The 19,357-nt window shown below is 32.2% G+C and overlaps 1 pseudogene; it reads right to left on the reverse strand.

Moving 5' to 3' along the window:
• Positions 1–10,334: 10,334 nt before the first annotated feature.
• LOC101959504 (olfactory receptor 2B6-like) lies at positions 10,335–11,790 on the reverse strand (annotated as a pseudogene).
• Between the last annotated feature and the right edge of the window lie 7,567 nt (positions 11,791–19,357).

Consider the following 19,357-nt stretch of genomic DNA (forward strand, 5'->3'; position numbering starts at 1 on the left):
TGTCAGGTGGCATTCCTGAAGTGATGGGAGGTGCCATATGCAGGACCTCTGAAAGAAGGGTTTGAGTTTAGTTAGTCTCTAACCTCTGCCTTGGATTGATTTGAAGATTTTAAATCAAGGCACCTCCTGGGTCAGGGAGTTGCTTGGCCACACTAGGAGACTCCCCCAGGAAAAACCCATGGGTTTTACTTGTGCAATGGAGGGGCCAATTCTTGATCCTCTCAAGCACATGTGTTCTCAGGACTCTTGGGTTTAGTCTCTGAACTCACTCTATTTCTCCCTGCCTTTTTACATTCTCTGCCTGGCCTGACTTTCCCAGATGATTTCAAGAAGCCTAAATTACAAGCAGTTGTTCTGGAAGAGGAAATCCAGGTGTGTTTTCCTGACTGGTTTTCCACTATATAAGTTGGCTCCACTTTTGATTTTCTTCTGGTTTCATAGATATACACTCTGCTGTGTGTAGTAAGTTTGTCAAATCTGATTTTTGGGTTAGACACATTTGCCATTATTCAGATGCCTCTGATGTCATTCCCCTGTGCTGCAAAATGGACTCTTCCTCCTATTCACCTGGCAGCCTGGAGAGAGCTGGTTTCTTATTTTCTATCCTACCACACAATAATGTTGTGCAAGGTACCTCTCGGAGGATTAGTCGTTCAGTGTCTTTAATCACTGATGTTTCTGTATTCATACACACCTCAGACCTCTTAAATTTGGGAGTTCATTTAATTGATGTATCTACCACTATTTTAGCACAGGGAAGATGGCCCATGCCACTACCACTGGTGGCTCCAGTAGTGTTGATGTTTCTTTATTTCTTTATCTAGTGGACCTGTTTTCCCAAACTGTTTTGAATGTTCAAAATTAATTCCCAAAAACGTTCCCTGTCTCACATCTAGATCCTTGGCTTCATGCCACCAAGTGGCCAGGAAAATTACCTTCTGTAATATGCCATTTCTAAGGTCTATTTGTATGTGTATGTGTGTGTGTGTGTGTGTGTGTGTGTGTGTGTGTGTGTGTGTGTATGTATGTGCTAAACATATTCTGGATATTAACCTCTTGTCAGATGTGTAATTTACAAATATTTTCTCTCATTCTGTAGGTTACCTCTTCACTTGACTTTTTAACTTTACTTTTCAGAAACATTTTATTTTGAATGATTTTCATTTTCAAGTTTTGCTTCTGTTTTGTGTTTTCGCAAACTTATCCAAAAAAACCCTGCCCATTCCAATGTCCTAAAGTAGTTAATGCTATGTTTTCTTCTAGTAGATTCATAATTGCAGTGTTTACACTTAAGTCTTAATCCATCTTTTGTAGATTATTGTATGGTGAAAGATAAGGGATTTAGTTTTATTCTCCAGTCAACATCAAATTTTCCCAGCACCATTTTTTAGAATACCATATTTTTATATATACAAAGAACCTTAAACTTGCAGGTGTTTTTCCTAGGTACTATTAATTCACTATGGAGAGTTCCTCTAGGAAAAGAGAATTGCAAATTCTAAGGCTTAGAGGTTTCTGCAATAGCAACAATGTGGTGGTGCTCAATGGTAGAATGCTTGCCTAGCATGTGTGGGACACTGGGTTTGATCCTTAGCACCACAAAAAAACAAATAAATAAGATAAAGTTATTGGGTTCAATTACAAGTTTTTTTTTTTAAATAAACAAACAAACAAACAACTCTTGTCCAACTTTTTAGTTCCCAGTACAAATTCTTCTAAAATTCATGTTACATAACATTAAAAAAGTATTATATGAATACATCATTCATACTAAGGTAGAATAGTACTATGGTAATTGTATTTTTTTAAGACAGAGAGAGAGAATTTTTTAATATTTATTTTTTAGTTTTCACACAACATCTTTATTTTATTTTTATGTGGGGCTGAGGATCTAACCCAGCACCCCGTGCATGCCAGGCGAGTGTGCTACTGCTTGAGCCACATCCCCAGCTCTGATTGTATTTTTTTAATGTCATCAAAACAATAAACTTTAAAAAACTGTTCATATTTATCTTTTATAATTTAAATTCTTCTTTTTATTTTATCTTTTTAAAATTAACTTTTTAGTAGGCCCACAAAAAACATCAACATTATACAAATGGATAGGTAATAGGTAATGTTTTGATATATGTATATATTGGGCAATATTAAGCCAAGTTTAAAGAATGGTAGATGGAGAAGTGAAGCGAAATAGTGACATTGGTGTGCATCAGAGGTAGTGAGCCAGGGATCATTGGTGTGCATCACTCCATTTCAAGAAAATCTCAAGACAAGGCTGATCCCTTTGACCTCAAGATCCAGACTAATATTCAAATTCAATTGCTCCAGTTCAGCAAAGGCAGACCCTGACTTCAGGCTTCAGACCAACCCCAGAGGAACTAGACTCCAGCCCTGCCTCAACACTAGCTGGATGCAGTTTCCAGGTTTATCCCTGTGGTCCCAGTTTTCAGTGTATGCAGAGTTTAGGTTGATTCCTAGTAGTCATCACCTTATGCTTTATACCTGCTTGAGCATCTATTATGAATAATAAAAGGTAACTTGTATTGGCAAGAATGTAGAGAACAGTAAATTTTGTATGCAGCTATAGAAAAGGCAAATTATTAGTTATTATGGAAAACACTCTGGGATTTTCTAAAAAATTAAAAATATCTATCACATGATAAAATAATCCAATTTCTGAAGATCTATCAATCTCTCTCTCTCTCTCTCTCTCTATATATATATATATATATATATATATATATATATATATATATATATTCACACACATACATACACACACACACACACACACACACACATATAAACTGAAATCACCATGTTGAAAATATATTTGCACACCAAAGATCATTGCAGCATTGTTATAGCCAAGGTATGGGGAAAAAACATGTCTATTAACAGATGAATACATAAAGAAAATAGCATATTTTCAATAACACAGAAACACTGAAAAATATTATGCTGGGTAAAATAGCCATGCACATAATGACAAATATCTTCTGTTTAAATTTATATGTGCATTTTAAAACGTTGAACTTATAAAAACACAGTTGACTACACGGATAGTTGCCAAAGGGTCTGGAGATTTAGAAAACGTGGAATGTGGCAATTTTGAGCAAAAAATACTAAGTTCAGAAAAAAGAACTATTGAGATTCAGGAAAAAAAAAGAACTATTGAGATGTGTCTATAACAGGGTGACACTGATTTTTCCAATGCATAAACTGACTTATGCTCCCACCAACAGTGTGCAAGTGTTATTTTTCTCCACATCCTTGTACACACTTGATTTCATTGTTCTTTTTGATAATTATGTTCTACAGTGAGCTATTTAAATTTGCATTTTTCTGATAATTCACATTGTCAAGGAATTTTTTATATACCTGTTGGCTATTTGAAGATCATCTTTTCAGTAGTCTGTATTCATGTCTTTTGTCTATTTTTTTAATGGAGTCATTTATTTTCTTACAATTGAGTTCCTTATTTACTCTGATTATTAGCCTTTTATCAGATAATGGTTTGCAAATATTTTCTCTCATTCCATATATTGACTCTTTATGTTTATTTTTTCCTTGGTTGTGCAGAAACTTTTCAGATTTCACTAATTTGACTTTTTTTCTTTTTTATCCCAGCAATGTTTCTTTTATTTTTTATATATTTATTTATTTCTATTTGACAGCAGAATGCATTACAATTCTTATTACACATATAGGGCACAAATTTTCATATCTCTGGTTATATACACAGTATATTCACACCAATTCATGTCTTTATACCTGTACTTTGGATAATACTGACCATCACATTCCACCATCATTAATAACCCCATGCCCTGTCCCTTCTCCTCCAACCCCTCTGCCTATCTAGAGTTGTTGATTCCTCCCATGCTTCCCCTCCCTATCTTACTATCTTGTTGCTTATGTTTTTCAGGTCACATCTTAAAAAATACCCAGACCAATATTGTTTAGATTTCCCCCATTTTTTCTAGTAGTTTTATAGTTTCTGGTATTACATTAAGTGTTTAATCCATTTTGAGTTTTTTATATGAGAAACCAATTCCATTCTTCTGTATGTGGATATCCAGTTTTTCCCATACTATTTATTGGTGATACTATATTTTCCCCGTGTGTATTCCTGGCATTTTTGTTGAAAGTCTATTCAATGTATATCTGTGGGTTCATATTTGGACTCTCTATTCTGTCCCATAAGCTGATGTGTCTATTTTTTATCAGCACCATGTTTTCATTACTATAGCTTCAAAGTATATTTTGAATGAAGCAGAACAATGTTTTCAGTTTCTTTGTGTAATGACCATTTTGGTAATATTGGAGTTTTTAAAATAATTCTATGGGAATTTCAGAATTGTTTATAATATTTCCATGAAAAATAACATTAGAAATTTGATAAAGAATTGCAGTGACTCTGTAGCTCTCTTTGAACCTTTTAACAACAGTAATTTTTCCAATCCATAAACATATCTTTCCACTTATTTGTTTCTAAACTCAGCTACTTTCATCAGTGTTTTGCAGTTTTCAATGGCAGGTCTTTCACTTCATTGGTTGAAAGTATTCAGAGGTATTTAAAATTTTCTAGTTTTATAAGAAATTTTGTTCTTGAGATTTTTATCATATAGTTCATTATTAGTAAATAGAAACATTGATTTTTGTTGTTGATTTTGTATTTTACAACTTTATAAAATTCTCTAATTAGTTCCAGTAGTTTTTTTTAATGGAACAAATGGTGACAATTTCACTTCTTCACATAATTATTATGACTAAGACTGCAGTACTGTGTTGAAAAAAAATGTGGTGAAAATGAATACCCATCTGGCTTTCAACTTTTCATCATTGGGTATGAGGTTCATTGAAGGCTTTTCATATAAGGCCTTTTAAAAATATTTTTGTTTTAAGATCTATATGACATTAGGGTGTGTTTTGATATATTAGATATACATGGAGTGCAAGACATTAAAATTTTGATCCCATTCTTGTTGTTAAACAATGTGGAGTTACCCTAGTCATGTATTCATATGTGAATATAGGAAAGTTATGTATGATTCATTCTACTTTCTTATTTCAATCTCCCTCCCTTTTCTTTATTCCCCTTTGTCTAATCAAATAAAATTCTATACTTCTCCTCCTTACTCTTTCTTGTAATGAGTTAGCATCCATATCTCAGAGAGAATATTCAACCCTTGCTTTTTTGAGACTGACTTAGCATGATATTGACAAGTTCTATCCACTTAATTGTAAATTTCATAATTTCATTACAGTTGAGTAATATTCAATTGTACATATATACCACATTTTTAAATTAATTCATCTGTTAAAGGGCATCCAGGTTGGTTGCATAGCTTGGCTATTGCTAATTGAGCTGCTATATACAATGATGTGGCTGTGTCACTGTAGTATGTGATTTAAAGTCCTTTGGGTTGTTTTTGATTATTATCTCCTTACTTCTTATTGGTTTGTTCTGATTTTCTATTCATGTTTCTGTCTTGATAAGTTGTAAGGCTCTAAGAAATCATATATTTCTTCTAGTTTTTCTAATTACAAGCATGAATTATGCATAGTAAACTTATTGTCCTTTGTATATCTGTGGTATCTCCTCTTTTACATATGATTATGTTTATTTGAAGTTTTACCTTTTTCTTAATCTAATGATTTTTGACTATCTTTTAAAATAGCTAAAATTTTAATTTTTTATTTCAATTTTAGTCTCAGCTTAATTTGCTTCTGCACAAGCTTTGGAATGTTGCTTGTTCATCTTTTTTTTTTGGTCTCATATATTTTGGTCTAAAATATATTTTTAGTATTATTTTTATTTGGTAAATTGGTTGTTCAAACAACAGCATGTTGCTTAATTTCCATGCACTTGGAATCTTTGTAAATTTCTCCTGTCATTATTGATTTCATACCACTTTATTCAGAAAAGTTTACATGACATGACTTCAAACTCCTTAAAATAGTTAGAAATAGTTTTATGGGCTAACACATGATATTTCTTGGAGAATGTCTTCTGTGTGCTTAAGAAGAATGTGTATGCCAATGCTTTGAGATAGTGTTTTATGACCATCTCTTAGGTTGGCTTGGTCTTAAGTGTAACTTAAGAATAATGTTTCCTTATAGATAATTCTGTTTGGACAATCAGACTATTGGCGAAAATGGAGTTTAGAAGTCCCTTACTTTTATTGTATTCTCTCTCTTCAGGACTTTTAATATTTCTTTTATCTAACTTACAATTATTATATCCTTGGTGATGTTGGTATCATCATTATATAATGATTTTTTATTTAATTTTATGGTTTTGACTTAAAGTTTATTGAAACTGGTGTAAGTTTTGTTAATCCTGTTCTCCTTTGGTTTCCATTCTCTTTGGACAGTCTTTTTCCATCTCTTACCTTTCAGTCTCTAATGTCTTTAAAGATGAAATGAATCTTTGTAGTCAGCATTTAGTTGGAGCTTGTTTTCTTATCTGTCAGTCATCTATGTCTTTCAATTGCATACTTAATTCATTTTCATCACAAATAATTAGTGATTGGTAAGAACTTAATTTTTTATTCTTTTTTGTCTTTGTATGGTTTTGTTTTGTTTTGTTTTGTTTTGCTTGTAGTACTAGATATTGAACCCAGGAGCACTTGATAACTGAGGTACATCCCCAGTCTTCTTTATTTTTTAAAATTTTGAGACAGGGTCTCATTAAGTTGCTTAGGGTTTCACTAGTTTTTTAGGATTTTGTAGATCCTTTGTTATTTTATGTTTCCTTTGGTATTGGGCATTTTTATTTAGCAATATACAGAATCATATTTTACAGAATGTATTTTCTCATTATAATAGTTCATTTTAAGGAAGGTCTTAAGATGTAGGCAATAAGAAGGAGTATTTCTAAATCCAAAAATAAATGAATGAACAAAGCAGAAAATGCAGAAAAGTATAGAAATTGAAATTATTATATATTACAATTGGTATGGGAAGGGAGGTTTTTGTTAGTGTTACATATACAATACAATCTAATGGTTGAAAGAATATTAATGAGAAGTATTGAACTTGGTTTCTGTCTGTGCTGCAGTCTGGCTGCAGCAAACTAACTATGGTGTGGGGGGGGTGGGGTTGGTGGGTGACATGACGAGCGACTTGTGTACATTGATCCAGCAGGAGTGGGAGCCGTTTATTGTGGGACAGGAGGGATATATATACTTTACACACAGCTTATCTTAATTAACATAAACTAGATATAGCAGTCAACCAATAAGGAATCTCCACACTTAATGGCTCGCTGGCGTTTCTTCTCAAACCACTCCCTCTGGCAAAATGCCAGGTGCCATCTTGACTTGTTTACAGACTCTAACATGTCTGTATAAAATAACAGAAAGCACCAGTCATTATTTAGGTCAGCCTCCTAATTCTCTGCATGTAGTAACCAAAGTTCAATATATACGAGGATACTAAGATCTTGAGATCACTAGTTAAAATGTCTACATTTAACTACTTTTGGAAAGTTTTTGAAACAATTTGCATGATGTAAATCTTAATAAAAGTAAACATATTCAGAGGTTATTTTCCTGTAAAATAAATTCTTAAATGATTATTTGAATACTCATTACATATTGAAGTTTATTTTGTATTTATGTGTATTATATACATACTTTTGCTCAGGTGAAAATTTAAGCATTTATTCAAAATACACTTATTTTAATCACAATACTGAAGTGTTTACTTCTCATATTAGACTAGGATATTAGTTATCTAAATTTAAGTCTACTGTTTTTTCTTCAAACAAATCTGACAGATTTTCCAATCCCACCATATATAATTCTTCTTCAGTCTATCCATTTTTACTAGTGGCCTCTGTGTCTCCTCTAAGGCTTGGGAATTCCAAATATGACATTTGAAAAAATATTGGATTTATATTAAGGCCTAAAGGCATTTGTTAAAGCAGAATTCTAATTTACATCTAGTTTAATTATCCCTCTTAGAAGGGGATGCACTTCTTGTCTAGCCGTTAGTATGCTAAGCATAAATGAGGATATCTTTAGTTTAGAGAAAACCATGGTTAAACCATTTTGATTTCTTAAAGACTTAACTGTCTTTTATCATTACAATTAAAATCTTTAATGTTTTCTATTTGTTCTTCAGAATAAGTCTGATTTCTTTGGGAAATCATAAGTTTCTAATTAATTTTCTTGAAAAAGGCACTCTCAATACTTCTTATGCTTTCCATTGAACATAGAATACAATTTCACTTTGATATAATGATATGCCTTTTCTTCAGAGCTTCTTAAAGGTTAACTAAATTTTGAAACATACGGAACATACATACCTTAGAAATGGGAAGTTCACTAGCACAAATAAAATATTTCTGTGGGTTTTTTCCCACCCCTGTTATAAATATTCTTTATCCTGAGGATTTTTTATTAATTCTTAGTTCTGATACTTCACCAAGTCTGGATTACATTTACATTTCCAAAATGAATAATCTGTACAGACCAAGAACATAGCATACACATCAAATGCATCAGGACTCAGGATAATATAAGAAAGCACTATGAACAACTATAGGCAACCTTTATAGCTATGCTTTTAATGCAGAATTGAAGTCTTTCCTCCCAAAGCTCAAAATATTCTTACAGGTTGAGCATCCTTAATCCAAAAAGCTCTGAAATCTGAAATATTTTAATACTAATGTGATGCTACAAGTGGAAAATTCTACACTTATCTGCTGTGATGAATTATAATCAAAATGCACAAACAATATTTCTCAAGATTACCTTCATCTGTGTATATAGATTTCATATAAATACAAATGAATTCTGCCATATTTAAAATGGATCTCATCCTCAGCCTACCTCATGAATATGCAAATATTTTAAAAATACTAAGAAAATTTAAAGTATGACAGTCTGGAAATTTAAAAACTTTTGGTGACAATCCCTTAGTAAGTACCCAGAAATCAATATTTATATTACTTAAAATAGTTGCCAAGCTCCAAAGGTCTCAAGACCTGCTCTAGCACCAGATGTTCTGTTATTTTCAAAGAATAGATCTGGTTGCAGTTGATTCTGGTTGTGTGGTTCATTATACCATATGATTTTTCTTTTTTGTGATTTTTCTCAGATCTTGATTATACTAGAAGACACATTTGAAAAGTCCAAATGAGGTTTTTTTTTGTACAAGTATGTATGCATTCACTATGCAACATCATATTTACTTCTTAACATAGGAATTCAACACTACTTAACCACAAAAATCATAAATTTGCTTTCACAAAATAGAACTAACTATGACAATATTTTAAGATAGAAGAGTAAGTTTTATAAATAAGATTTACTTTTAGGATGTCACATATTTTTGAATATCATTTGCAACCAAAATTTGAATCAATAAAGAGATACTTGTATTATTTGTTGATGTAATCTAGTTACTAGCCTTCCAAATATACACTTCATTCTCACACTGATTCTTTCTCTCGTTCAAAAGACATTTCTGGCTGTTTCAATTTATGCATAGAAATATTTCCAGGTAGTGATCCATTATTACCTTATTTACTCATTGATTCAAAAGAGTCATGCTTTTGATATTTAAAATGAACATTAAAACACCTACTAATAGTTTTTCTCATAATTCTATTCATTGTAACATTTAATGATAAGTTGTTTAATTAATCATGTAAAACATTGCATATTAATTATGTAAACAAGATTTACAATGTGTTTTTGAAGAAGTGATAAGATCTACATGAGCTGAGCTTGATAAACTAATGATTCTTTTAAAGCATAGAATGTTTCAGCCTAAACAAAAAGTTAAGCCATACTGCCTGCAGAAATTTGTCAAAATACAAAAGTCATGTAATGTTTAATATGTAACCCTGATAGGAAGCATATTGTTGTTGTTTTATGTGGTGTGTATTTATAATGGTGAGCTTGAACTAATGGATTTATATTGCAATTAAAATTTAAAATTCTCCTTTTACTACTCAATACATTTACTAGTTCAATATTCAAAAAAATTCTATTTACTGCATTTTTACAACTCAACTTTCCCTACTAGTACAAATACTCTGATATCACTCATACTCAATGTGACTAAAAATGTCAGAAACAAAATATATTTGACAAAAAGAACATATAGCATGTGATTATATTATTAGTCAAAAATGTATTATTTGGGGGTTGGTGTTGTGGCTCAGTGGTAGAGCACTTGCATACAGTGTGTGAGGCAATGGATTTTATACTCAGCACCACATAAAAATGAATAAATAAAATAAAGGTAATGAGTCTGTTTTCAACTAAAAATATTTTTAAGTGAGTTATTAGAAAAACTGCATTTTACAAGTAATTTTATTTGCGTTTGCAAATGTTCCTCACTAGGTTCCCTAAGGCCCCTTTTACATCCTTATTACTTAGAGTATAGATGAAGGGGTTTAGTGTTGGTGTCATTACTGCATAGAAGTGAGCCATGAACTTGGGCTGGTCCCTTGTGACAGAGGAGGAAGGCTGAAGATACATGCTAATGGCTGGACCATAAAATAAGGAAACTACAATGAGATGAGAGGAACATGTACCAAAGGCCTTCTTCCTTCCCTCAGAAGATGCTGCAGTCTGGCTGGGCACAGAATCACGAGCCACCACACACCTTGTATTTTCAAACAGCAATTCTTTATTCCTGATCTCAGACCGGCCCTCTATAAACACGTTCTGGGGAAATTCACGTTCTGCCGCAAAAAATTCACCTACTCCACTCCGCTTTGAATCCCAAATACTTTTCTAAATTCCAGGAGAACTCAAGGGGAACTCAGGCAGGTGGATGCGCCCTATTCCCAGCAGGAGTAACCTTAAACCTGGAACTGCCCTAAACCCAGATTGTTCTAAATCAGGAACGCCCTAAACCCATGGAGCAGGATACTCCCTAAAACCTGATCCACCCTAATCCAGTAGGATCCTCCTTAAACCCGGATCTACCCTGGTCCTTGAGCAGGGTCACCTTTCTCAAACATACATGCAATGTCACTTCAAATGTCCATTTCCACGAGTCCTTCCTCTAAGCAACATGGGGTATGCTGGCAAGGAAATTGTCATACCTACTTGGCTAATGGCTCTCAGCATCAGATTTAATCTTAAATACAGCACGTTCAATACTAGCATAGGAGGCAAGGATTAAACATATAGGAACAGATGATATAAAAATACACACCACAGACAGTGCAACCTCATTAGCTTCCTTTTCACCACAGGTGGTCTTTATCAGAACTGGAATTTCATACAACAAGTGATCCAGTTTATTGACACCACACAATGGCAATTGTAATTTAAGAGTGGCTACTGAGAAAGCAAAGATCACTCCAGTCATCCACATAATGGACACTAGCAAGATGCAAGTGCGTAGATTCATGATGAGGGTGTAGTGCAGAGGTCTGCAGATGGCCACATAGAAGTCAAAGGACATAATAGCCAAGAGCAGACATTCTGTGCCCCCCATTATAAGGAAGATATAAAACTGAATTATACACCTAATATAGCTAATGATCTCCATAGAGCTTCCCAGATTAAATAGCATCTGAGGCACAATGCTTGTGGTATAACACATATCTAGAAAGGAGAGGTTGGTGAGGAAGAAATACATGGGGCTGTGGAGACAAGGATCTAATTTGGAAACCAGAATGATAGTAATGTTTCCCATCAAGACCAGGGGATATGTTCTGAGAAGAATAATGAATAGAGGAAGCTCTAGCCAAGGTAGGTCTGCAAAGCCTAGTAAGAAGAACTCTTCATGATGACTTTCATTAACTATTGTCATTCTCTTCAAGTTGTCTCACCTGTAATAAAGAAGTGGCAAAAAATTAGAAATAGTTATAATTAGTTAAAAAGTATAACTACATATTGGCCATACTATTATAGAGGATAGTGTGCAATAACTCTTGGAGGAAAAAAGGCAAAGGTCTGTAGCAAGGTGACCAAATTTCCATTCATGATACTACAAGAAATGGTATGTACGATAAAAATATGACATTTCTAGAGTAAAAAATGGGAAATATAACATATTTAAAAGGAACTTATTGTTTGAGGTAATCTCTTTATAAGGCTATTCTATAGCTATATTCTATCAGGAAAAAAAGAAAAGAAAAAATTCACAACTGTATAGCCAGAGTTGAAGCAGGTAATGAGGTGAGAAGGGGAATTAGCATCCAAGTAAAGATAACTACTTTTCTGTAGAAATTTCAAGAATATGTTTGCACTTCATTTAATTAAAGATGTAAATATGACAACCACATAAAAATAGCTAAATATTCTGCATCTGAATTACCTCCTTTGAATAATAAATTCATACAATAATGATCTCCTTATAGTGAAAATTCAATTGCAAATAGAGGTAACTATGCTGGGACACCACCAGTCAGTGGTTTTCAATCTTTGGCTGCCATAAAAATCAGCTAGGGAGACTGTTTACTGGTTTTTATCTCCAGGTCTCTGCTAGAGCAGCTATAGCATGGAGTCTTGGAATCGCATGAATCCTTTTCACAGGCAGGGTTGCAACATTTCAGAAATGTTAGGAAGAGTAGAATATCAAGATAGTTATAGTAGAAGAATTAACAAGAAATTTAGAACTTTGAGAATCATTATTATAGGCCTATCCTCCTCCAACAAGTTCGTGGTATAGTTAGACCATCTCCATGGGGAGTAAGAAGTCTTTGGATTTAATCAATTCTACTAATTACTTGGAATTGAGTAAGAAATCTAGCACTTCCAACATCAGTTTCTTCAGGTATAAATTGAGTGTATGAAGATACAATGACATAAGTTTTACCATGCTCAAGAATTTGTGTAATAATAAAATGTTGGCATGGATGTGGGGGGAAAAATACACAGTCCTACATTGTTGGGTCTGCAAATTTATGCAACCACTATGGAAAGCAGTATGGAGATTCCTAAGAATCTCCATACTGTCCTTGTGTGTTTAGCACCTTTCTGAAAAATCAGTTTGTTTTAGAAGTATGGCTTACTTTTAGACTATATTTTCTATTCTTTATATCTACTTTGATAACTGTAACTTTCTAATAGATTTTGAAGCCAGGTTAGTGTAATATTTCCTGTTTTGTTCCTTTTCTCAGGATTGCTTTGGCCATTTGGTGGTTTTTGAGATTTCCTATGAACTTTAGGTTTTTTTTTTTTTTTTCTGTAGTACTGAGCATCAAACCCAGGGCATCACCCCTGATTTTAAAAAAAGCTCTCTAACAGTTAAAAGAATTTGGATTCTGTTTCCCATGGATGCAATGTTCTGTATATGTCAGTTATGCCTGCTTATATCATTGTTGAAGTCCACTGTATCTATATCAATATTCTCTCTGTATGTTTCCATCAATTATTGGAAATCATTAAAGTCCCCTTCTATTTTTTGTTACTGTCAATTTTCATCTTTAGTTTTGTTATTTTTTTTCAGGTTTTTAAACTAACTATTATTTATTTTTTTAATTAATAAGTGTAATACAGCAAACAGAACAGCATGAGAAAAGAACTGTCATCCAGTCACAGGCAGCTTAGTTGGATTTGTCCTTCCAGGTTATGTGTATACATATATAAAATCCCATTTTGTGCAATTGATAGCATAGTGTATACATACATGTGTGTATATACATAAAATTCCATTTTGTGCAATTGATAACATATAATGTTTTTCCACATATCATGAATATTAATCAGTTCAAAATCACAAATCTACATGAGCATTTTTGATAACCAAGAATACCGAACCAATTTGATCTGTTAGAAAAAAAATTGTAATGCTGCCTTTCATGACAAAAAAAATATTGAAGACAGAAATGCCAACAAGCCTCTGGATATACATATTGGCAGAGCTATAACTACAATAATACATTTCCTTAACAATTTAAAATGACACAAAGTGTCCAGCACTGTGGCACACACTTTTAATCCCAGAGACATGGGAGGCAGAAGGATTGCAAATTCAAAGCCGTCCTCAGCAAAAGCAAGGTGATAAGCAACTCAATGAGACACTGTCTCTAAATAAGATACAAAATAGGGCTGGGGATGTGGCTCAGTATTCAAGTGCCCCTGAGTTCAATCCCTGGTACCCTCCCCCAAAATAATAAAATTAAATAAAAGTAAAATAAACATAGAACCTTAAAATTTAAAACTACTAAAAGAAATGGGAAATTCTTAAGAATTCTTATATGGGCAAGGATTCTTTGAACAAGATGGCAAAAGCACAGGAAACAAAAACAAAAAATAGAACATGGGAGTAAATAAAAACAAAAATATTTCTGCATAGCAAAGGAAACAATTATTGTGAAAATACAGCCTACAAAAAGGGAGAAAATATTTAAAACTATGCATATGAGAAAGGGTTAACATTTAGAATATATAAAGAATTTATAACTTAATACCAAGAAAAATAATGTGATTTAAATAGTGACAATCGACCTATCTAGATAACTTCTTAAAGAAAACATAAAAATAGTCAATTAATATATTAAAAACTGGATAGGTTGGTGCATGAGCCTGATAACTAGGTCTATGGAATTGAGCCTATAGGCAGAGTTATGTCTCATTGAGTGGGTGTGGATATTTTGTCCATTGGGGCTAGTCTGGTATGAGATTATTCTGGGGTGTAATCATTGTCTGGGTTGTAGGAATGGGCTGAGAGATCATGTTTATGAGGGCAGGTATAAAGTCTGTTTCCACAGGGGATGACCTAAGTTCTGGGTCAACAGAGTCTACTAGATAGACAATAAATATGAATCTAAAAATTTGGCCAGTTTCTAGGATGAACTTGAAAGCTGGATTCTCAGGACTGGACCTCAAGTCTTGGTCCATGGGGACAAGTCCGTCCCAGGGCCTACTGGAGTGATTCTACTTCCAGGTCAACTAAACTGAGTTTTTTGGATCCTGGATCCAGATAATGTTGGGACTATGGAGTCTGTCTTGCTGACTGGGTTCTTCCTGGCACTAGGACAAATCTGAAAACTGATTCTGTAGCAGTCATTTCCATTCCTGATTCTGTGGAGGCTGGCCTTGTTCAGGAATCTATTTGGATGGGCCTGGACCCTGAGTCTGTTTAGGAGACCTGGACCCATCGTGTAGAGGCTGTGCTGGCCTGATATCTAAATCACTTCACATATTTTTTGAAAATTTTGTTTAAGAACATATAATCATTATGATCTACATTGTATTCATTATTTCCATTATTTATTTTTAATCTTACAGTTAAATTTTACCTAATCCTTAGTGCTCAGACATAGACATCCATGGTGGAAAGACAGTAAATATCTGGTACATTTGATTTCCAGAGACAGAGGTTACAAATATTATGAAGGGCTCACCAAAACAACAAGAGTGATAGGAACTTTAATAGAGGAAAAAATAAATACTAATTCTGGCAATAAAAATTTAATTAATTGAGATATAAAGACAGGTTAAATAGGATAACCCATTGAAAACTATATTTTTTCTAAAAATATAAAAATATTTCCCTGTTGAAGACATGAAATTAGTGCATATTCTCTCATTTTTATTATAATTAATTTCTCCCATTTACAGAATAGAAAATCATTTTTTCTTACCAGTGTGTGCATGTGTGAATATAGATAAAGAGAAGAAAATTAACTAACTTCCCATGAAAAACACCCCTATGTATTTTACATTTTTTTCTTATTTGCTCTTTACATTTACTAAGCAAGTTTTGTATCAATGTCAGATGAGGAACCAATGATTCAGAGATGGTAAGTAACATGCTCAAGGTGACACAGCTAAGTTTTTGAGTTAAGGTGGATTGAAGTCAGCCAAGAAGTTGAAAAAGTTTTATTTGTAGGACAAACCTGTGAAACTTTTGCTTGATGAAAAATAAATCCAGTTGGCAATATTTAATTCATGAAGAAAATCAGGAAAGCATTTCCAAAAAATATTTTTCTGGTTTTACCACTTTTCCTAGTATGATTGGGGTAAATAACATCATTGTGGTACCTAAACTGACCCATAAGTAGTGTTTATATATTGAAACTGAGGTTAATTTAGACTTTATTTTTTCATACCAGGGATTTAATTTAGGGTTACTAAATCATTGAGCCACATTCCCAGCCCTATTTTGTATTTTATTTAGAGACAGAGTCTCACTCAGTTGCTTAGCTCCTCACTTTTTCTGAGGCTGGCTTTGAATTAGTGATCCTGCTGCCTCAACCTCCTAAGCCACTTGAATTACAGGCCTACACCACTACACCAAGCTAATTTATACTTCTTTATTTTATTATATAGTTAGACATTTTTGTGCCCATAAAATTTAGTTTTCCTTATGTTAAAACACTAACCAATAAAAAACAATATTTTCACACAAGTGAAGCCAACTACTTCCATGTTTTTTGTTAGTTGTTATGTATTATGGTCAGAATTGTCTTTAATGTTTTAGAAGTTGGTAATTCAAAATATCATATATATATATATTATATATTATATAAAATTTCAAATTGTATTAATGACAAAAGAATTCACTAGCTGATCACTGAAGAATCAATAGTAGGAGACTGGGAATATCTTGGAAGCAACATTGTGAGAAATAATTATTATGTGGATTATCTATGATTTCTTTATATTGTCCCTATATAAAATCTCTAATGTACTGCTGCCTCTTCAGTTTTTTTATTTATAACCATAACTATCTATTGAACAGATAGATTCCATATAATCTGAGACACCTGAAATAAATCTTAAAAAATTGGGTGCATAGACTTATTCATACATTAAAGTCTTTCACTAACTGGAAGGTGGTTTCCAAAGACTTTTACTTAAATTTTATCATAGTAATTCCAACATAGCATTCTGTCACATTATTAATATTTGACACTTAAAGCAATTTACTTGAAAGTTAATGTAACTGAGTGTACTAATGCTTGATCATTGTGACGTTATTTTATTGGCAAAAAAAATATATAGCTATAGAAGAAAATAAAGGAGTATAAATTAACCTTGAGTTCAATAAATAATAATTTATTTGTTCTATAGTACATATCATACATTATATATAATATATAATGTACACATACATATGTATAAACATACACACATATATACATACATGTATGTATATATGTATCTTCTATGTTTACATATATGTAGTCATGATATATTTTATGTATAATAGTATACATGTGTATATAAACATTTTATACATACATAATGTATATATATTTTAATGTTTGATAATTATGATATATTTCTTTTATTGTATATAATATATATTTATATATGTAAATGTGAATATATGCACATATAAGATGTATCATATATGTTATATGTATATTATATATTGTACATATCCATATATAATATAATGATTAAATATATGATTGTATGTCATATAATTATATGTCATGTACTATCACAGATATATAAATATAAATATAATATATATTATATAACATACATATGGTATATGTAGCCAGATATATTTGAACCTTCTTCACAGAAATGCAATAGATAAATATACTTGAAAATTTATCTTAGTCAATTAGTTTATTTAGATAAAACCATATTATGAAAAATGTTTCTCATGACATTTTATTTAATTAGTAGTGAAGGCTATTTGTTTAATTCTTTTTTTATATGAACTGTTTTCAGTCATAACTACTTGAATTACTACTAAATAATTCCAGTAGAAAGAGGAATTATTACCATATTTTCTTTGTTATCACAAAATAATAGTACCTCTATGTTAACCATATAAAATTCATTCTCATGAAGTAACTTTTTACAGTACCTATGAAACAGCAATTTTTTACATCATCATCTATTTATTGTTTAATCTGGTCTTTATTTGCTAAATCACTTTTATTCTATGAGGATATTTACTTATATTTATCATTTGTTTTAGATATGTCCATGCTGTTTTTTAAGACTCTCTTCTTTGCCACATTCATAATGTGGAATTTCTCTGCCAAATTCAGATCTTAGAGAATTTTTAGAGCATCTCAAGTGCCACGTATCTCCTGAATATATTTCCATTTTTTTTCTAATTTGGACAAATGTGTAACTATTCTGAGAATTCTTTGATGTAATTAGTGCCAAGCTTAGCATTAAGGTAGTTTAGTAAAAAATGACCTCCATATAATATCATGCAATGTTGGTTTTCCCAAACTAAAAAGCTAGTATCTTTGTTCCTGTGTGTTCCTATGTAGTGCTTCATTTTAATTTACGATAGAGGAAGCAGGAAGCACAAAATTAATTTAATTATGTCATATTTGTTATTGCATATTTGTTATTGTTACTTTGAGAGATTTTCTGGCTTCAAGAGTGAACCTGGAATCACAACAATGTCCCAAATCAGAAAGTCTATCCACCACACAATAGGTCTCCTTTACTAGTTGTTCTGGATGGGATTAGTCAATATGAAAGAAAAGCTAAAGATAATGAAGCCAAATATAGTAAATTGGTGAAAAACATGACAAGAAAATAGAAAAGTTATTTTAATAATTGACTTTAAATTTAATTTAAAAACCCTAAGAATATTAAGTATTTTTTTTTCTCAAAGTAAATTTAAAATTCAAATTCTGTTCTTCTGGGTCCTATACTCATGTTTGTTTCATACTTTATCCTTTATTTGTTCCTTCTCTTCTTATTTTTTATCTTGCTGTGTTTATTGTCATCTTTTTTTCTTTATTATGACAAGAACAGCTGTCAAAATATTTATTCTCTGGTCAATTTTTAAGTGTATGATTTTTTTTTTACATCACGTCATGGTCAAATATAAGCACAAAAATTTCTTATTCCTGTAAGCATTTTTCATACATTTAGGAATAGTGACCATGTCATAATCAACCATTTACTTTAGGTGATCTAGAGTGGGTGAGGTAAATTTTCATAAATATTTGAGTCATGGTCAGAAGAGCAACTCGTCAGTATACAGAATCATTATTATTGCTATTACTTACAAGTATACTTAGCCTTTTAAGGCCATATATTATCCTACAAGCATGAGGCAAGACTTATATAATTGTAAAACCACTAATGAGTTTATTTTTGTAAGCTTAATATATTTAAAGGATTTAATATAAAATATTTTCTGGATATATATTTACTTAGCAAGAATAAAATAGTAATTTTGTTAGTTTCTTTATCACTTTCACCAAAATCCCTGAGAAAACCATCTTAAAGAAGGAAAGATTTATTTTGGTTTACAGGTTCAGGGGTTTCAGTCCATGGCCAGCTGGTCCAAGGTAAAATAATCATGGTGGAGGGTATAGTTGAAAAAAGTTGTTCAGCTCATGGAAGCTAGAAAGCAAAAGGGTTGGGAGAACACAACTCTGGCTGGATATAAGAAACACCCTTCTAGGATATTCCTACTTTCTCCAACTAGCCCC

Source organism: Ictidomys tridecemlineatus, chromosome 8 (assembly GCF_052094955.1).
Source record: "Ictidomys tridecemlineatus isolate mIctTri1 chromosome 8, mIctTri1.hap1, whole genome shotgun sequence".
NCBI classification, from domain to species: Eukaryota; Metazoa; Chordata; class Mammalia; order Rodentia; family Sciuridae; genus Ictidomys; species Ictidomys tridecemlineatus.